We start from the raw sequence: 22527 nt of genomic DNA on the forward strand, positions 1-22527 counted from the left end.
CACTTTTGTTGGGGCAGAGGACAGGGGGACCAGGGACAAAGCAACATTCTAGATATTTCATCAAATGGATCCTCCCTTGAGCACATCTGAGTGCACTCTGTTTCAATGTTTTCTCCTCAGAGACACTATATTTTCTTTCAGGCCCAGACTTTTTACTCTAATCTTGTTTCCCCAATGTAGTGCCTAGCCAAAGTATTGATGACACAGGGAAGGGTTGTGTTAACACGTGCTGTCCTATTTTGAATGGAACAGAGGTCCAAATAGAACTCTGCTGTGTCAGAAAGGTGAACTATTTACCATATTTCACAGGCATTGCTTTGTGGTATTTTAAAATTTACAAGCATATTGTGTTGTCTTTTTGATTATGAATTGTAGATATTTTGACAAACTAGATATTTCTCTAAGAAGCCCCATCCTGTATTTAAGTAGCAAAGAACCAGAAAAAAACCTGTTTTCTTTGGAATTATTTTATATGGTCTGGTCAATGTCAAAATGCTGTAGTTGCCTGATAAATAGCAGGTCATACCAATCAGTCCTCCACGGGTCCATTGTGATTGCACAGCAGACCCCACACATCAACAACCTGAGTAATTTGACACTCCAGCTCTGAAAAAGGTAAATACAATTTATGCTGGGCTGTGGAATAAGTTGAAGTGTTCATTTGGGGATGCTAATCAGATTTGGAGACCGACCCCAAAGTATTCTCAGGGTTGTGTTTTTCATTTAAAAATCTATAAAATTTTATTAAGAGTGAGAAATATTGAAACTACCAGATAAACATGAGGAGGATAGTAAGTGGCCTGTCTGCTGATATTAACTGTGGAATTTACTGTAGAAAAAAAGAGCTAGTGCAAAATCAGCATTCTGTCTCATGTCCTTGCTCTTTGAAGAACACCAAACATTTGACATATTAGAAATGGCTTAGAACCAAGTCAAAATTTAAACAGAACTACTAATCCTAATTGTATAAACTTGACTTGGAGGGGCTGAGAAGGAGCACTGGACTGCAAGTCAGGAAACGGGCCCCCATCCTGGCTCAGTCACAGTCTGTGTGATCTGGAGGAAGTCTCTCAGTCTTATGTTTCAATGACCTCATCTGGCAAATGGGGGAAATAATACCTCTCTCTGCCTGTGTGGGAATGTTGTGAATATCAAATAAGATGATCCACATACTAGCAGTGAGAAGCATGTCTTAGCACTATAAAATATGTGTTATTGTTATTATTATCCAGAGATAAAGCTATTAAAATGAAGATTTAATTTGATGTATCTAAAAGAGGTATGCAATAAAATACCTTGTCAATCAGATCAAGGCAATGTCTTTTATTGATGACAGTAAAATATACAAGCATAAATTGACTTTCCTACCAAGTGTTCCCTACTGTTTCCCAAGGAACATTCCCTTTCACCCCCAAGAAAAATTAAGCTGTAGAAATCTGTTATTGTGACATTTAACCATCAGACACTTACTTTACCATTTTACTACTTTCCTTTTTATTGTCCTTGGTGGTAAATTCACTGGGGATGGAAGCACTGGTAACATGCAGGTTGGGCCTTTGGATTTCCAGCAGTAATAATTGCCTAACTGCTTGAATGTCAGTGGTTGGTGTACAAAAGGACTCCACTAACTGAGATTTACTAGTTTCCCCCTTTGATATTCCATTAAGGACATTGTAGAGAGAAAGTGTGCTTTGAAAAATTGTTGGGAAAAACTGTGAGTTACGTTTCTAGAGCTCTACCACATACGGCTCTAGGCTCAACAAGGCTGCTAGGTGCAGGGAAATGAGTGGGAGTTCTGATTATGACCAATGTTCAAATCTTAGCTCCTCCACTTATGCATTGAAATGACATTGGTTTTAAGCAATTTATTATTCAGAGCCTCAGTTTCCTTGTCTGTGTAAAAGGCATGATGGTGAGTTCATTTATTTAACTACTGTGTATTGAGCATTTGCTATGTGGCAGATACCTGCTGGGTTCTTAGGGGCCAGTGATGATCAAAACATGCTCATGTGGCGTTTGCATATAGTGGGGAAAATGGAAATGAAGAGATAAACAAGGTAATAAACTCTTCTTCACAAAGTTTAGTAAGGAATCAAAGTGGAAGGGCTATAGACTGTGAGAAGTATTATGTAATTATAAGATTAAAGTAATAGCGGGGATAAGCAGAAAAGAGATTTAGAAGAATATGTTTAGAGGACTATACTTAGTAACAATAGTAGCTACCAGTGCATTCAATAATAATAATAATAGCTATCATTATTGAATGATTACTAGGTGCTACATACCATGAAAGTAATTTACATTTATTACATACATTTTATCCACTTTACACACCAATGAGATAATTATTGTTGTTTCTTTTAACAGAGGAGAAAATAGAAGCTCCAGAAGGTTAGGTGACTTTCTCAGATCTCCCAGCTAATGAGTGATGGAGTTAGAACTCTGATCCCAGGTTTTTTAAGACCGATCATAATGCTTGTAACCACTGTGCTAACAACTGTGCCGCCATAACAACAGCAGCAACAATCTACATTTTATGGAAATGTTACCTAAATATCTGTTCCCCTCCCTGTCCATTCCTATCACATGTAAAAAGAAGCTTCTACAATTCAGGAACTGTGACCCATGAAGACAAGCATTTTGCAATTCACATGTCTGATCTTCTTTTGGGGGGTTCCAACTTCCAGAGCAGGAAGTTCCTAACTAATATATTTCCTTGACAAATAAAATAAAGCAAGTGTGTTGTTCTACCTGGAAATCTTTAAATTATCTCTTTAGACTTTCAGCACACAATTTACAAGTGACAGGCAACATATTTCATTATCTTTATGTTTGAAATAACTTTCAAAGAGAGTGAAGAGGGACGTTTGACATTATTGTAATCAATTCTGTCAAAAATATTATTGGATTTACTTGATTTTGTGAACACAATCATTTTTCATTGTTATTCTGAATTTTCTCAGGTGTTTTACAGGAGGCTAACATAAATAGTAAAATATGCTTCAGTAAGACAGCTATTGGAAAAATAATGAGGAGGTGCTCTTCTGAGCAGAGGCACTGTGTAAGCTGTGATGGCCATTTTTATAACAAAAAAGGCAATTTCACAAGTGTCCTCTGCCTAATACAAACTCCACTCTCCTCAACCAGAAGGGTGACATGGCTTCCTGTAACCTGAATGGCGGCTGGACTTTGTTGGGGTCAGAAGGGAAGCAAAACTTAGAGAGGCACTAAAGACCTCACAGGGTGTGTAGGTCCAAACCTTGACAAGATTTTGAATCGGTCTCTGTTGGCCCTGATCCAAACAGACTTGCCTAAATTAGGTGCTTTGGGGCTGAAAACCTTTGCGTGAAGGTTCACTTTTTTGCCTGGTTGCCATGAGAGTTAAGGTTGAAGAAGGCGTAGGGCAGGTATCCATGTGGCTGGCAGCTCTGGATGACTCATGTCCAACAATGTTTTGGAATATTATGAGGAAAACTCTACCTGTGTCTCCTTATATGTAGATGAGGGGAAACGCTCTTATGCTTGGGCACAAATTAAGACTGGAACAGAAATATGCATTTAAGTGAAGTACCTTGGATTAAAAAATTATTTTTGTGTGTCCTTAGTTGACTCTTAAATTGCTTGTAACTCTTGTCATCTTATTTATTTTCCTAAGCAAGATATTTGTTGGTCTTATATGCAGAATTTGAAAGAATATCTGGCAGAGGTCTTTGACATAAATTAGAGAAGGCGTTATTATCCTCATTTTATGTATGAAGCATCCAGATATCTGAGAACTTAAATTATCTAATGACTCTTAGCTACTAAGTGGCAAAGTAAAGAGTGCTTAGAGTCTAGATGCTTTTCCTGCAATACCAAAATCTTGCATTTGGAATTATTTTTGTCATATATCTATAGTTGAGATGAGAACCTTGATTTTCCTTGTTCTAACTACCTACCCCATGGGGTAATTTCTATATTTTTTGGTCTGTAGTACTATGTGTGTCTTATGTGTATGTTTGATGTGATTGTGCATTTGTATGAAATGGGAAATAGTCTCAAGAGTCTTTAGGGGAGATATTAAATAAAAATTTTTTTCCATAAATGTGAAAAAAGTTGAGTTATTTTATTTCTATCCCTCAGCTAATTTTGTTTTTATTATTAAAATAATATTTTGACATTGTTAAGCATACTTTTTTGAGGGTATGAGAGTAGGGCAGCAAAAAACAGGGCAGTATCTTTCCTATTTTTGTATTCCAAGGGCCTAATAAAACAGCAATAAAAGATAACTGAATGTTTAAAAGTTTGAATCATAGAATTCTTCTGAAGGAAAGCAATTTAATTCCTTTGAAATATACCTAGCTATCTAAATTTAGCTAACATAAGCTAAAATTACCTGAGGAAGTTTCTTAAAAGATCTATTTTGATGAATAGCTAAGCATACTTTAGAGTTAGCATATCAGATATCAGGATGTAAATGAGTACTTCCAAACCACTTGAAAAGCATTTGTTCTATAACTTGTACTCTAAGACTAGCTACAAAGTCATAAGTACAGAATTTTATACAGCTCCATGTTACAAATGTAAGAAGGAAGCAGTCAGATCCTGCCCTCAAAGGGTTGGTAGGCTGGCCGACTGGGGAAGTTAAGTAAGATTTAAGATACTTGAATTACTTACAGAACATACTAGTAATGAGGAATAATATCCATGCCAAATAAGGCTTTGGTCAATAAAGGTTTAAAACAGAAGTAAACAGAATGCAGGAAAAGAATAATGTGAAGATGGAGTAGGGAAGGCTTCCTAGAGGAGGTGGAATTTAAGCTAGACCTTTAAAGATTTGGATTAGCAAAGACAAGGGAGGTTAGACCTACACTGCACAGAGAGCTAGAAGAAAAGGCCCAAATGTGCACAAGCATGAGGTCTTCCAAGGGATAATGAGGACCAGTCAGGGGGATGAGTATGATTGAGAAATGATTTGCCCATCAAAGGTAATTTAGCCTTGGTTTTGTTGCCTGATCTTCCACAAATTTGCATCCAAATTGATGAAGTTATAATGTATGTGGCCTCCAGCCTATTGTAAATTTCCATCTCTGTGTTTTTCAGGCATCTCTCTCTCTCATGAGCCCCCTTAGAAATCAAGAGAAATAATACACTGTGCAGAGGAAAAAGAATCTGGTCCTTTGTGCATCCCTGCTGTGGTGCAGCAAGGTCTGATGACCAAGGTCACACGATCCTATTTCTAGGATTGGTCAGAAAGGATTGAGCACATGTCTGTAGAGTTTTGCCTCAATATTATATTTTAGATGGTTCAGTCAGAGCTGTTACATTTGGCAGCATTCCTTGTTAGCATTTGATAAACAATTATTGCCAAATGTTAACAAGGAAACCTGCCAAATGTTACAGCTCAGATTTAACTGCTGAAAAAAATATGCAGTTTGAAAAAGGCTTTTGCTACAGAGCCATCGCCTGGTGTGCCAGTTCTGAAGCTGCAGGGGACCCCGGTTGGGACAAATTGTGAGTCTAAAGGTATAGGGCTGTTTGCCAGCAGTTCTGGGTTCCCTTCTGAAGTTATGAATTAGTTGACACCTGTTGGTTTTCAAAGCAGTAAGTTTGGGGCAAATCATTTTTGGTGAACGTTTTGTTCCAGGGCGTCTGATTACACTTTATATATGACACATCTTCTTTCATGGCACTTTATGCCAATGGATAAAGTGGTAGATTATCAGATTATATAGTCTCTTGCTTATCTGTTGGTGGATTGCCCAATTTCTTTCAGGGTTCAACGTTCTTTATTAAGGTACTATGGAATTATTCCTGTTTTCCATTTCCTCCAGGAAACATTTTCCCATCTTTTCATTTTCATTTTCCATTCTTGGTTACCAAAAAAGAAAAAATACCATGCTAAAATTACCCCCCCCCCAATTTTGGGTAGTTTTATCATCTTGGTAAATCAAGAGAATATTGTCAAGATGGCGCACCTGGATTTTTGTTGTTGGATACTATCCATGTCAGAGGAGTTCTAGATACTTGGTTAAGAATAAGAGAAAATAGATGGCTGGATAATAGTTATCTTTACAACCCACTGAAGAGCTCTTGGTGGGAGTTGATTATAAGATCAACTTGAAACCAGAGGGTCTTTATCCTTATTTAACAGAGCTTTGTTCTTCTCTTTGCCCTGTAAAATTTTGCCAGAGGCTTGTGTTAGGATAAGCAATTTTATTTAATGTGTAGGTGGTTTAAAGCTTGGGGGGATAACTAAAATGTTGGGACACATTCAAGGTGCATAAAGATAAAAAAGTTAAAATTGAGGGTAAAAACTGACAAATTTACTAAATAGGAATTGATAGAAAATTTTGCCTATATGTTAAAAAAATCTATGGCACAAGTCACATTTGTATTTTCTCTCCAGGATTTAATCTGTCTTCCAATGTTGAGGTAGTTTTCCTCCAACCATAAATTCAAAATGCCAAGTACTTGCTTTCCTGGGCCAGTGTTCCCAAGCAGCTTGTCGTGGCCAGTCAGATGTGCTAGTCCAGGACTTTGAATATGAAGTTAGTGACTCAGGAAAGAAAGATAGTGAAGAATTCATCCTGCAGGAGGTGGTGGTATCTGTAACACAGAACATCAGTGGTTTCCGTAGGTCAATTTAGTGCTGGTGGCAGTGACAGAATATTCTTTTTATAATGTGTAATATTAATTACAATGTTGAGTTTATCTCTTAAATATTTATTGAACCTTTCAACCTCCCCATCACTATGACCATTTTCTAGCTCATATTTTTATAATCTCCTCCCTGAACTAGTATAAAGGCCTCTTAACTGTCACCTTATATCCACAGATGTATTCTGCACATAACCTGTAACCTATTGAGTGATCTAAATAAAATGGGAAAACATTTTTTTCCCAAAAACAAAAAAAAAATTCTCAGTTCAGAGGAAAGATAAGATATAGTAAGAAGGTGTTAATTAGTGTTTTAAGATAAATAGTGACATGAGAGGGAATTAAGAGCATAATCTAAAGTAAAATCCTTGGTGAAAGTGCAGAAAGGTAGGGATGAAGATGCATGTAAATAATTTTGAACATTGAGGAAAGAAAATGAGGACTAACTGCCCTCACCTTTGCCTGTGGGGTACAGGGCAAGATCATCTGACAAGACATTGAGTTGGGTTTTGAAGAGATAGAAAGTTTAGAATATCCACTGAGGGAAATATTGGTTGGCCAAAGAAAATTAAATAATTACCATTATGAGGACTCAGCTAAGACTGACAACCACAGAAAATGCTGTGGCATCGATTAACATTGTTGTGAAAAGAAAACTCTTTTTTTGACAGAGTACAGGAGTATAGAAAGAAAAATACAGGGTTAACTTAGGTTTGGGAATTTATCAGATTGGTTTGTTTGAAGGGTAATTTCACCCAAAAATGGAAGATGGGGATGAGTAAAAATCCCAGTTCTGAAAATGAGGAATAGATTGGGAAAGAAAGGAAGCAAGTCACAATATACAGGGCAAAAATTGAAGAAGGGGGTAAAGGAACTTACTTTGAGATGGAAGGACCAGTTATAGTCATACATTAATCTTATTCTTTCAAAGTTGGAGTAATGATGGAAAGTGCCAAAATTGAAAGTAGTTGATTATTAAAATGGAACGAAGATAAAAGTTACTGTAGTAAGATTTGATCTAAAACTCTGAGTGGAAGTCTCTGTTCTGTTCTGAGGACTAAAAAATGTTTCCTTAAAGGAGAGAGGAGTGGTAGGTTTCATCGACTACTGTTATTGACCCTGCACCTTAAGAGAAATAGCCACATGCACAATGGTTTTTCATTGGAAAACTTTCTGCCCAAGAACACAAATAATTTGGCAGCAAAACTGATACAGAAAATAGTAGAAACCTCATAATTACTAGTAACTTCAAAGTTCATATAACCTAAATTCCTACCTAATTAATTCGATTTATAGTTTTCCTGATCAGCTTGAATACCAAAAGTGACAGAACTCAGTTGCCTTACAAGACAGTCCATTCTGTTGTGGAGTTGATCTGATCATTAGTAATTTCTTCCTTGAATTGTGTAAACATATAGGCAGAAAGTTTGCATACTTGTACTTTAAAAAGGCAGCTTTTCAATTGTGTGGAGACATTCTGTGTCCCCTCTACTTCTTTTCAGGATAAAATAAACCCATTTCCTTCATTTGACCCCTGTAAGATACAGTTTCAAGGCCTTTTGATATCCAGATTGTGAAGGCTTAGGGACCAAGTTATAGACTGGCCTTTCTTGAACAGACATCACCCTTCATCTGTCTTCTCATTTGGGGGTATCTTTGCCTCCCTTACCTTACACTCCAGACCCATCTCTCATCTCAGTTTCCTCTGACTACTATTCACTTTGCCTGGAATGATCACCTTTTCATTCTTCTCTTGGTGAAATCTTGCTCATCACCCAATACCCAGCTCAAATGTTTACCATTCTTGTTCCTCAAGGCAGCTTTGCTTACACCTGTTTTGTGCTACCAGAACTTGTTTTACACTTATGTTATAGCACTTACATTTATTTTTTCCACTAAAGTGTATTTACAAAGCTCAGTGATCTTATTCATCTTTCTGTTTTCATTGCATAATATGATTCTTCATGTAAAATCCAGTAAATATTTTAAGTGTATGTATTTTTTTCAGGTGTGATGCCCCAAGCTGGATACAATACTCTAGCTGCTGCAGAGTAAGGTGGAAATATCATGTTACTTAATCTGAACACTGTGCCTCCTGACACACTTATTTATTTGTTTTATCATTTGCTTGTTTGTGTTGTGGCTCCAGTTTACTCATATTGTGCTCATACACAACTGCATTCCCTGTTCTTTTTCACCAGACTGCTATTAAGCCATATTTCCTCCATGCTCAGTTCCTAGCAACAGAAACTGACTCTGGATAATTTAGTTAGAAAATAAAAGCAGTTGTTGAAAGGTGGTGTGTAACTCACAGATGCAACTGGAAATCTGGAATTTAGAAAATGGGCAGGAGGAGAGAGAGACCAGGCAGCAAGAAGCACAGCCAAAACCCTGGGGGAACATCAACATTTAAATGGCAGATGGAAGAAAAGAGCCCAGGAAGGAAAACTGAGAAGGCACCATCAGAGGGGCATGAGGAGAGCCACAACAACAGTTTTTTTTTTTTTTTTTTTTTTTTTTTTGCGGTATGCGGTCCTCTCACTGTTGTGGCCTCCCCCGTTGCGGAGCACAGGCTCCGGACGCGCAGGCTCCGGACGCGCAGGCTCAGTGGCCATGGCTCACGGGCCCAGCCGCTCCGCGGCATATGGGATCCTCCCAGACCGGGGCACGAACCCGTATCCCCTGCATCGGCAGGCGGACTCTCAACCACTTGCGCCACCAGGGAGGCCCCACAACAACAGTTTTAAAACGATGGACGCTAAGAGAGTGGAGAAGAGAATTCCACCAACAGGAGACTGATCAGTGGCAATGCAGCAGAGATTTAATAAGACAGTGATTGTAAAATGCCCATTTCATTTGGCAGTTAGGCAGTCGTTGGCGAGCTTGGTAAGACCATTTTCAGTAAAGTGGTGAAAACAGAAGGTAATTCCAGTGAGGAGGTGAGTCAGTAAGGTAGGCTAAACTTCTGAGTATCTTGGGTGAAAACAAATGAAGAAAGGAATATGACCCCAAGGGAAAGCTTTTATTACATGAGAATCTTGAGCATGTTTATAAACTGTGCGAAAATGCTGGGAAAGAGGTTGGAGCAGAGAAGAGAAGGGATAACTGGTTAAAATGTGTTTCTGAGGAGACAGAAGGGGCTTGAAGCAGAAGTCAGAATAGTAATCATGAAGGTGGGAAGATCACCTCATCCACTGAGGTGGAAGGAGGGCAGAAAAAGGTGTATGAACCTAACAGTTAAGTTTGTTTGTATGGGGATGAAAAGTGGATGGACATCAGCTTTGATGGTTTCCATCTTCTCAATGAAGTAGAAGGGAAAGTGATTTATTGAAGATGGAAGACGACTCTTGAGAAGTTCCTTTTTTCAATATATTTTGTTGTTGTTTTGTTGATGGCTTTTCTTCCATTACCCATTCCTTAATCTGTGGTATTTGCCAGAGTTCACACTCTCCTTAAATAACCTACTCTAGAGCTACTTTCAGTTGCCTTTGTGATAGCATATACCATTTCTCACTGTGATCATTTACAGAGGCATCCACCTCCACCAGTAGATACTGAAGTTAAAGAAGATACCCATGTTTTATTTCCATTCTTGGTCTATAGATGGTCCTTAATCAGTATTTGCTGAGTGAACAAAAGGTTTTTAAAATTTAATCTCTTTACTCTGGTTCATATTTACGGTTTTTATACTTGACACACGTGGAGCACAAGGCAAAGTAGAGGGGGAAAAATCAAGTACACTGTATAATACCTCACTCTGGTATTTTTACATGAACCCAATATTATGTCCTTTTAGTTCTCAATATTTCATCAATAGGCCTCCATGCTCTGGTGCAGACACCTTGTATTGTATGTCCTGATGTGTCCATCTAGTAATGTGGGTAATTGAAAGTTGGATAAAATATATTGTGAAAAAGGCTTAGAGCTTAATTTTTCCTCTGGTCAGCAACTGGGCCCATGTGCCTCTGCCTACAGAAGTGAGGCAGGAGGCCCAACCCCCCACACCCCCTCAACTTGGAAAAGGGCCCAATTCTCTAGATGGCCACTCTACTCTTGCGACGCATTGAAGCAGCAGAGAGCAGGACACTGTTCTTGCTTTTGCTCAAGCAGGGGTGATGACCCCTAGCTCCTTGCTTTACCATTTCTACTCTGATTTATCAGAGGACTGTGTGGTCTGCAGGCCTGTGGCGGCTGTGACTCAGCAGTTCTGGGATAGAACTGGACATAATTTGTGGGCCCAAAGACCTGGAGAGGAGAGATGACGGCTTGGCTGTGGTCTGTGTCAGGCAGTTAGCACACCCTGTTGGATGGAAAGGGATGATAGGACAGAATGTTTTCTGTATCTTTAGTGTACTTGTTTTAGGTCCTCACAAAAGGGGACTTCACATCTGCTTAGAAAGGAGTGGAAGAATACTAGGAATAGAAGCCGACTTGCTCAACTTTCTTCATTGACCCTGGTACATGGTTTTTGTATTTTCTTTCCTGCTTTGTCTTCTACCTTAATTTGAAAGGCCATACGACTGCATCTCTAAAGTCAGTGTTACTGTTCAGTGGGTATGATCCAGGAGGGCTGTCCCAAGGTTGGCATCTGTTCTGATTTCTTGGTGCTTATCATACCTAGATTCTATTTATTCAGAATATCAGTCCTGGACCAGAAGAATCTGTTGGAGAGGAATGCTTCCTTTCAGCCTCCTTAAAGTATTAATAATGGTTATCACTTAAAGAGTAGCTAAGGCACTGTACTAGGCATTTTATACACATCTGATTTTTGCAGTACCTCTTGAGAAATAGGTGTTATTATCCATATTAGCCAATACATACTGAACCACAGAATGTTTTCGTGAAGTTCCTAAAGTCACAATATTAGTAAGTGACAGTGATTCAAATCAGCTGTGACTGATTTATCTTAAGTCTACTCCTTTTCCACTTAACTGAGCCCCATGAATAGCTTTGGAGAGGAAAAGTAGTACTGATAGGCACTAAGGATCTAGAACGTTAGGTAGACAGATGAAAAGAGGCTGTTTTCTCTGTAACTCCTTGCCCCACCAAACGTTGGCATTGGTGAATGTTTGGCGTAAGGAGGAGACAAAAATGAAAATCATATGCTGATATGCATATGAATTTCTCAGGGCCTCATTGAACAAGCTGGGGATGAGTCTTTCTCTCATTTACTCCCCACTTATTCTCCAGTCCAGTTTTGAGGAACCCTAAAATTTTGACTAAAGATATTTCTAGTCTCTAAGCCTTTGGAACTGTTCTACCAAAAGTTTAAAATCATACAACACGAGTATAGGAAAACAATAAGAGGCAATAAAAAAGACTGAAGTGGAAAAGGAATGAAAGGAGTTTCACCTCAGCCAATCTTTTTTTTTTTTTTATGAAATTGTCCATTAGCTGCCAAGTATCTTCCAAATGTAACAGCTGTGTTCTTGAATATATGCAGAGAAATTTAGGAAGCCTATTCTGTTTAAACTAAATGAGTTGCTTATAAAAGTGCTGATGCAGTGAAGGGTCTAGGATTTCATTTAAGTTAATATATAGGCTAAAACCCCAGGCTGATGAGGATCAGGAGATCTCATTTTTATCCTAAAACCACATGTACTGTTGATATCTTTGCTCTCACTGCCATTAATTAGGGAGTAAAGCACATGACTAAGGCACTGGGGCAATAAAGCCATGTTTAGGAGCCAGACAGACTGGGTTCAATTTCAACGTCTACCTCTCATTAGTTATAGGATTTTGAGCAAGTTCCTGGAACTCACTGTAGCTTGGTTCCATCACCAGCAAAATGTTCACAAAATAATATTTTAAGTGAGCTGATATATACAGTATATGTATTAACAGTGCTTAGCATGTAAGTAGCCATATGTAAAGATTATTTGTTCTTATTATACAAAATGAAATGGCACTCTGTAGAAACATACCGTACTTAGCCAAAAAAGAACTCAGACTCCCCTCTCCCTCACACACAGGAGAGTTCTAGAGGGAGAATCTCCCTGTATCTAACATTTTACTTTGACATTTATCTTCCCTTAGGACTTTCTCCCTGACTGAGTATCAGCATCCACTCACTGGCCTCAGGGGACACAGCTTCCTTGGTAATATTACTCCAAAACCGGTGAGTGGGGGTTGGTGAGGGTGCTCTCATCTTATGATCCTATCTGAGATGAGGCTCCTACCACAACGAGATCTTACTAGAGGTTACTGGCAGAAAGGTGAGTGAGCACGTATTATCTATTTCTGTGCTGCTACATGTGGCTATTGAGCATTTGAAATGTGACAAGTCTAAATTAAGATGAGATGTAAGTGTAAGACACACTGAATTCCAAAGACATGGTGTAAAAAAAGAATGTAAAATATCTCATTAATAATTTTTATATTTTACATGTAGAATTGATGCTATTTTGGATTTACAGGACTAAATAAAATGTATTATTGCAATTAAATTTCCTTTTTTTAGAAATATGGCTACTAAGAATTTTAAAATGACCTATGTGACTCAGATTTTTGACTCACTTTACATTTCTATTTGACAACACCAGTTATAGGTAACCTGGTTTAGTAAAATATAGTTTGCTCTCCAGGTTTGCTGGTATCTTTCTTTTTCTGTGACTTTTTTTCCTTCCTTCCTTCCAAGCTTGTCATTTCCTTCCATGTGATGGCCAGCAGAAAATCCAGTGCCCAGACTATTATTACTTGACAGCTAGGTGCCTCAAGGTCAAAACCAAGGGAGTATCAGAATTCACTCTCTGTCCCATAGGAGATGAGCACCAAAACCAAACTTAGCACTAAGGTTAGGCCCTGTCATTGAATACAAGGCTGCATCCTTACTCTTGGAAGCCTTACTAAATTCTCCACTTCGTAATACAGCATAAATAACTCTGTTTTTTTGTGAAACAAAAAGCGATTATAAAAGACATACTTATGATTATCATCTTTCCATTTGTACAATTAAATGATTTGGAACTTTAGCATGCCAGATGCATACAAGTTACTTTTTACCAATTATACTGTATGATATTAATAAAAATATTGTGAAGTAGATAATGTTTACATATTAGAAAACTGAGATTTGGAACTATTAAATACTATTTCTAAGGCCACATAACTAGTGCTTGTTGAAGTTGGTTTAAATTAAGGTATATGTATCTTAAAAGCCCATTCTTGTTTGGATAAAGCACTGTGTATCTCTTCTTAGTTAAGTTCCCTGAAAAATTCAGAAATTTCAGCACAGATTTTGGATTTCACCACTGGGATTTTGCTTCTATACTCCAAATCTTCTTCCCCATTTTCCAAGTCAGAGTATCCATTCTTTCCCCTCAAAGATCATAGAAAGATGCCATGAGGGATTGTTTGTTTTCAGTTTTGTGAGTCTAGGGGACAGCTTCTCCAAAGAACCAAGAATTCTGGGAATGTGGAACAGGGTAAAATATAATTTCATGACAATATGAATTTTCCTTCCATTCAAGTATGAGTGGGGGAAGCTTAGAAGTAGGGGTATGAAAGTACATCGCAGCCTTCTCCTGGTGTAAATCCTCACTCTGGAAAAGTGGAGGAAATGTTATTCGCATGGAGTATTTGTGTGGACATGATTGTGTGCAGTGGTTTTGGAGTCAGCCTGACTTAGAAAACCAGACTCTTATCCTTACAGGCATTGTAATCCTGGTCAGGCTAAGTAATCTCTATAAGCTATAGGTGGTTCTTCTGGCAAATGACATTAGTAATAGTGCCTACTCACAGCGTTGTCGGATTAAATCTGGTGAGGCATATAGAGCACTCATTGATCACTGCAACCTGTAGATTCTTATTCTGGCAAATGGTGTTAATAATAGTGCCTACTCACAGAGTTGTAGGATTAAATCTGGTGAGGCATAGAGGGCACTCAGCCTAGTGTGGGACATTGTATGCATTTAGTAAATGTTAACTTTTATTTCTGTGACTTTCCATGCATTAACATAGACTGTGACCAGACTAAAAGAAGGCTTTGCTGTGATTTCTCAGTCTTTGCTAAAGTGTCCTGTGATTTATTTTTCAACACAGTAAAACCATCTCACATTGTCATGGAGAAAGTTTTAAAGTGTCCGTGGTCCCCAGAAGGGAAGCCAAGCCCCTTGCCTGGGCATCATAGTGAGCACGCAGAGACCCAACACACTCCTGGGAGTTCTCTCCAAGCAGCAGAGAAAATTGTAAGCTCCAGCAGCCATTTAGGTTGCTAACTTGGGGAATGAATTCCTCTTTTCCTCTCATTTGGGCAGAATATATTTTTTTCCTTTTTCTTTCTGGCATTCCTGATTCTTTGTTGGACAGAAATAGGAAGCGATTTGGAGCTCCAAAGGGATGTGTGGTAATTCTCTCTATAAGGTTATGATTGATTATTTCAACACAAAATTTCACTTTAATTATGTTCATTTAGTATACCTGGCTGACATAAATACATATTGTGGTGTATAATGTATCCCCAACGTATATAAAATGAGAGCTACTATTCCATTCAGGGTTCTGGTGCTAATAAACAAGCTATTCAGGCTTTGCTCAGGTAGTTTATGGCATTGCAGGAATGCCTTGACGGAATTACAGTATTATCCATATACAGTTGGGGGCATATGATTCCTTTTATGTAATATAATACCCTATAATATAATGAGTATCATTAATAAAGTGGCAAAATAAAACTTGAGTTACCACTTCAGGATGTGCTTTATTCAACCAGTAATATACTTTCTGGTCCTTTGTAGTTTCTCTCCTTTGAATTCATGATTTACTGCATTCAAACTGTGGTATTAACACACCAGCCAAGCACCCTGTTGTGTCATAAAGCCGTGGTATGACATGTTAAAGGGGAAAAAACCAAACATTATTCTAAAACGGAAACTGGGGAATGTTGCTGTGATGCTTTAAAAGATGATACGGCTCACATGAATAAGCAAGTTTATTTACTAACCAAAAGCAACATTTCTGTTTTTTGTTTTGGGAAGGCAAGTGTTCTTTACTCAGAAAACATTTTTTTGTGAATTCTGTACTTCAAAAACGGAGCTAAATGATAAAGTCATAAATTAATATTAGCCAAGTTTAGATAATAAAGGGCGGCACAGATTTCTCTGAGAATACTGAACAATGTAGAAGGCATTTAAAAAAGTCTTTGCTTCTCTTTTCTTTGGTTCCACTTGATACTACGAGTTGATTAGTCCAGGGTAAATCTTGGAAAGACAGCATCTGGAGTTTTCTCTGGATAGCTCAGTCATCCCCAAAGCATAAAGGATTTAGACATTTGATTGTGATATCAAGAATATTGGTTACAAAGGAAGTTTCTCTTGCAGGTACAGTTAAGCTGAGCACAGATTACCACAAAGCACAGTGACATATTCAGAAGATGCTCAGAGTCTTAGAAATTGGTTTCTAATTCTAGATAGCAGGAAGCCTATATATTCATACAAGGTAGGTGATGAAAAGATTTGAGATTCCTTGATATCCAGCAGTAGGAAGAATTACTAAGTAACAGTATGAGAATTACTAGATTTAAGAAGAGGTTCCTGCTGTGGACCTTCAAGATGGTGGAGGAGTAAGATGTGGAGATCACCTTCCTCCCCACAAATACATCAGAAATACATCTACATGTGAAAGAACTCCTACAGAACACCTACTGAACACTGGCAGAAGACCTCAGACTTCCCAAAAGGCAAGAAAATCCCCATGTACCTGGGTAGGGCAAAAGAAAAAGAAAAAACAGAGACAAAAAATAGGGATGGGACCTGCATCAGTGGGAGGGAGCTGTGAAGGAGGAAAAGTTTCCACACACTATGGAGCCCCTTCACTGGTGGAGATGGGGGCTGGTCGGGGGGGGTGAGCTTTGGCGCCACGGAAGAGAGCGCAGCAACGGGGGTTCAGAGGGCAAAGCAGAGAGATTCCCACACAGAGGTTCCCTGCCGACCAGCACTCACCAGCCTGAGAGGCTTGTCTGCTCACCCACTGGGGCAGGTGGGGGCTGGGAGCTGAGGCTTGGGCTCAAGTCTCTCTGAGGGAGAGGACTGGGGTTGGCTGTGTGAACACAGCCTGAAGGGGGCTAGTACACCACTGCTAACCGGGAAGGAGTCTGGGAAAAACTCTGGACCTGCCTAAAAGGCAAGAGACCATTGTTTTGGGGTGTGTGAGGAGAGGAGATTCCTTCCTTGTCTGCCCAGAGAAGGCCTAAACCAGCCCCAGAGATGGGCGTGAGTCACAGCTATCAGCTCAGACACCAGAGATGGGCATGAAATGCTAACACCTGCTGCAGCCACGAATCCTGCATGTAAGCACAGGTCACTATCAACACCCCCATCACCTCCCTGGAGCTTGTGCAGCCCACCACTGCCAGGGTCCCGTGATCCAGGGACAACTTCCCTGTGAGAACACATGGCACACCTCAGGCTGTTGCAACATCACGCTGGCCTCTGCCACCACAGGCTCACCCTGCATTCCAATTATAACTATGGTACCACTGCCTCCCGCCGGCATGAGTGAGCCACAGCCCCCTAATCAGCCACTGCTTTAACCCCATCCTGTCTGGGCAGGAACAGAAGCCTAAGAGCAGCCTACACACAGAGGTGGGGCCAAACCCAAAGCTGAAGCCCAGGAGCTGTGTGAACAAAGAAGAGAAAGGGAAATCTCTCCCAGCAGCCTCAGGAGCAGTGGATTAAATCTCCACAATCAACTTGAGGTACCCTGCATCTGTGGCATACCTGAATAGATAACGAATCAACCCAAAATTCAGGCGGTGGATTTTGGAAGCAACTGTAGACTTGAGGTTTGCTGTCTGCGACTGACTTGTTTCTGATTTTTATATTTAACTTAGTATAGTTTTTAGTGCTTGTTATCATTGGTGGATTTGTTAATTGGTTTGGTTGCTCTTTTATTTATTTTTAATTTTAATATTTTTTTTACTTTTTAATTTTAATTATATTATTTAATTATTTATTTTTTTCATTTTTTTTTTCTTACTTTTGTTCTCCCTTTTCTTCTGAGCCATGTGACTGTCAGGGTCTTGGTGCTCCAGCCTGGTGTCAGGCCTGAGTCTCTGAGGTGGGAGAGCCAAGTTCAGGACATTGAACCACCAGAGACCTCCTGGCCCCATGTAATATCAATTGGCGAGAGCTCTCCCAGAGATCTCTGTCTCAATGCTAAGACCCAGCTCCACCCAACCGTCAGCAAGCTCCTGTGCTGGAGGCCCCATGCCAAACAACTAGCAAGGCAGAAACACAACCACACCCATTAGCAGAGAGGCTGCCTAAAATCATACTAAGTTCACAAACACCCCAAAACACAGCACCGGATGCAGTCCTGCCCACCAGAAAGACAAGATCCAGCCTCATCCACCAGAACACAGGCACCAGTCTCCTCCACCAGGAAGCCTACACAACCCACTGAACCAACCTTACCCACTGGGGGCAGACACCAAAAACAATAGGAACTACAAACCTGCAGCCTACAAGAAGGAGACCCCAAACACAGTAAGTTAAGCAAAATGGGAAGACAGAGAAATATGCAGCGGATGAAGGAGCAAGATAAAAACAACCAGATCAAACAAATGAAGAGGAAACAGGCAGTCTACCTGAAAAAGAATTCAGAGTACTGATAGTAAAGATGATCGAAAATCTTGGAAATAGAATACAGAGAATACAGGAAATGTTTAACAAGGACCTAGAAGAACTAAAGAGCAAACAAACAATGGTGAACAACACAATAAATGAAATTAAAAATTCTCTAGAAAGAATCAATAGCAGAATAACTGAGGCAGAGGAATGGAAGATAAAATAGTGGAAATAACTACTGCAGAGCAGAATAAAGAAAAAAGAATGAAAGTAATTGAGGACAGTCTGAGAGACCTCTGTGACAACATAAATGCACCAACATACAAATTATAGGGGTCACAGAAGAAGAAGACAAAAAGAAAGAGTCTGAGAAAATATTTGAAGAGATTATAGTTGAAAACTTCCCTGACATGGGAAAGAAAATAATCAAGTCCAGGAAGTGCAGAGAGTCCTATACAGGATAAATCCAAGGAGAAACATGCCAAGACACATATTAATCAAAATATCAAAAATTAAATACAAAAAAAATATTAAAAGCAACAAGGGAAAAGCAACAAATAACATGCAAGGGAATCACCATAAGGTTAAGAGCTGTTCTTTCAGCAGAAACTCTGCAAGCCAGAATGGAGTGGCAGGACATATTTAAAGTGATGAAAGGGGAAAACCTACAACCAAGATTACTCTACCCAGCAAGGATCTCATTCACATTCGATGGAGAAATTAAAACTTTTACAGAGAAGCAAAAGTTAAAAGAATTTGGCACCACCAAACGAGCTTTACAACAAATGCTAAAGGAACTTTTCTAAGCAGGAAACACAAGAGAAGGAGAACACCTACAAAAACAAACCCATACCATAAGAAAATGGTAATAGGAACATACATATTGATAATTACCTTAAATCTAAATGGATTAAATGTTGTAACCAAAAGACAGAGACTGGCTGAATGGATACAAAAACAAGACCTGTATATATGGTGTCTACAAGAGACCCACTTCAGACATAGGGACACATACAGACTGAAAGTGAGGGGATGGAAAAAGATATTCCATGCAAATGGAAATCAAAAGAAAGCTGGAGTAGCAAGTCTTATATCAGAAAAAATAGACTTTAAATTAAAGACTATTACAAGAGACAAAGAAGGAAATTACATAATGATCAAAGGATCAATCCAAGAAGAAGATATAATAATTGTAAATTTTTATGCACCCAACATAGGAGCACCTCAATACATAAGGCAAATGCTAACAGCCATAAAAGGGAAAATTGACAGTAACACAATAGGGGACTTTAACACCCCACTTTCACCAGTGGACAGATCATCCAAAATGAAAATAAATAAGGAAACACAAGCTTTAAATGACACATTAAACAAGATGGACTTCATTGATAATTATAGGACATTCCATCCAAAAACAACAGAATACACTTTCTTCTCAAGTACTCATGGAACATTCTCCAGGATAGATCATATGTTGGGTCACAAATCAAGCCTTGGTAAATTTAAGAAAATTGAAATCGTCTGAAGTATCTTTTCCAACCACAATGCTATGTGACTAGATATCAATTACATGAAAAAAACTGTAAATAATACATGTACCTGGAGGCTAAACAATATGCTACTAAATGACCAAGAAATGACTGAAGAAATCAAAGAGGAAATCAAAAAATACCTAGAAACAAATGACAATGAAAACACAACAGCCCAAAACCTATAGAATGCAGCAAAAGCAGTTCTAAGGAAGTTTATAGCAATACAATCCTACCTCAAGAAACAAGAAACAGCTCAAATAAACAACCTAACCTTACACCTAAAGCCATTAGAGAAAGAAGAACAAAAACCCCCCTAAAGTTAGCAGAAGGAAAGAAATCATAAGATCAAAGCAGAAATAAATGAAAAAGAAATGAAGGAAATGATAACAAAGATCAATAAAACTAAAATGTGTTTTTTTGAGAAGATAAATAAAATTGATAAACTATTAGACAGACTCATCAAGAAAAAAAGGGAGAAGACTCAAATCAACAGAATTAGAAATGAAAAAGGAGAAGTAACAACTGACACTGCAGAAATACAAAGGATCATGAGAGATTACTACAACCAAGTATATGGAAATAAAATGGAAAACCTAGAAGAAATGGACAAATTCTTAGAAAAGCACAACCTTCTGAGACTGAACCAGGAAGAAATAGAAAATATAAACAGACCAATCAGAAGCACTGAAATTGAAACTGTGATTAAAAATCTTCCAACAAACAAAAGCCCAGGACCAGATGGCTTCACAGGTGAATTCTATGAAATATTTAGAGAAGAGCTAACACCTATTCTTCTCAAACTCTTCCAAAATATAGCAGAGGGATGAACACTCCCAAGCGCATTCTGTGAGGCTACCATCACCCTGATACCCAAACCAGACAAAGAGTCACAAAAAAAGAAAACTACAGGCCAATATCACTGATGAACATAGATGCAAAAATCCTCAACAAAATACTAGCAAACAGAATCCAACAGCAATTAAAAGGATCATACACCATGATCAAGTGGGGTATATCCCAGGAATGCAAGCATTCTTCAATATATTCAAATCAATCAATGTGATACACCATATTAACAAACTAAAACATAAAAACTATATGATAATCTCAATAGATGCAGAAAAAGCTTTCGACAAAATTCAACACCCATTTATGATACTTTCTCCAGAAAATAGGCATAGAGGGATCTTACTTCAACACAATAAAGGCCATATCTGACAAACCTACAGCCAAAATTGTTCTCAATGGTGAAAAACTGAATCCATTTCCTCTAAAATCAGGAACAAGACAAGGATGCCCACTGTCACCACTGTTATTCAACATACATTTGGAAGTTTTAGCCACAACAATCAGAGGAGAAAGAGAAATAAAAGGAATCCAAATTGGAAAAGAAGTAAAGCTATCACTGTTTGCAGATGACATGACACTATACATAGAGAATCCTAAAAATGCTACCAGAAAACTACTAGAGCTAATCAATGAATTTGGTAAAGTAGCAGGATACAAAATTAATGCACAGAAATCTCTTGTATCCTATACACTAATGATGAAAAATCTGAAAGGGAAATTAAGGACACACTCCCATTTACCACTGAAACGAAAAGAATAAATTACCAAGGAATAAACTTACCTAAGGAGACAATAAACCTGTATGCAGAAAACTATAAGACACTGATCAAAGAAATTAAAGATGATACACACAGATGGAGAGATATACCATTTTTTTTGCATTGGAAGAATCAACATTGTGAAAATGACTCTACTACCCAAAGCAATCTACAGATTCAGTGCAATCCCTATGAAACTACCAATGGCATTTTTCAAAGAACTTGAACAAGAAATTTCACAGTTTGTATGGAAACACAAAAGACCCCGAATAGCCAAATCTTGAGAAAGAAAAACGGAGCTGGAGGAATCAGGCTCCCTGGCTTCAGACTATACATCAAAGCTACAGTAATCAAGACAGTGTGGTACTGGCACAAAAACAGAAATATAGATCAATGGAACAGGAAAGTCCAGAGATAAACCCATGCCCATATGGTCACCTTATCTTTGATAAAGCAGGCAAGAATATAAAATGGAGAAAAGACAGCCTCTTCAATAATTGGTGCTGGGGAAACTGGGCAGCTACATGTAAAAGAATGAAATTAGAACACTCCCTAACACCATACACAAAAATAAACTCAAAATGGTTTAAAGACCTAAATGTAAGGCCAGACACTATAAAACTCTTATATGAAAACATAGGGAGAACACTCTTTGACATAAGTCACAGCAAGATCCTTTTTGACAGACCTCCTAGAGTAAGGGAAATGAAAACAAAAATAAACAAATGTGACCTATGAAGCTTAAAAGCTTTTGCACAGCAAAGGAAACCATGAACAAGATGAAAAGGCAACCCTCAGAATGGGAGAAAATATTTGCAAATGAAGCAACGGACACAGCATTAATCTCCAAAATATACAAGCAGCTCATACAGCTCAATATCAAAAAAAAAAACAAAAACAAAAAAAACAACCCAATCCGAAAATGGGCAAAAGATCTAAGTAGATATTTCTCCAAAGAAGATACACAAATTGCCAACAAACACATGAAAGGATGCTCCACATCACTAATCATTAGAGAAATGCAAATCAGAACCACAATGAGGTATCACCTCACACTGGTCAGAATGGCCATCATCAAAAAATCTACAAACAATACATGCTGGAGAGGGGGTGGAGAAAAGGGAACACTCTTGCACTGTTGGTGAGAATGTAAATTAATACAGCCACTATGGAGAACAGTCTGGA

The sequence above is a fragment of the Mesoplodon densirostris genome, chromosome 2 (genome assembly GCF_025265405.1).
Source record: "Mesoplodon densirostris isolate mMesDen1 chromosome 2, mMesDen1 primary haplotype, whole genome shotgun sequence".
In the NCBI taxonomy this organism is placed as follows: Eukaryota; Metazoa; Chordata; class Mammalia; order Artiodactyla; family Ziphiidae; genus Mesoplodon; species Mesoplodon densirostris.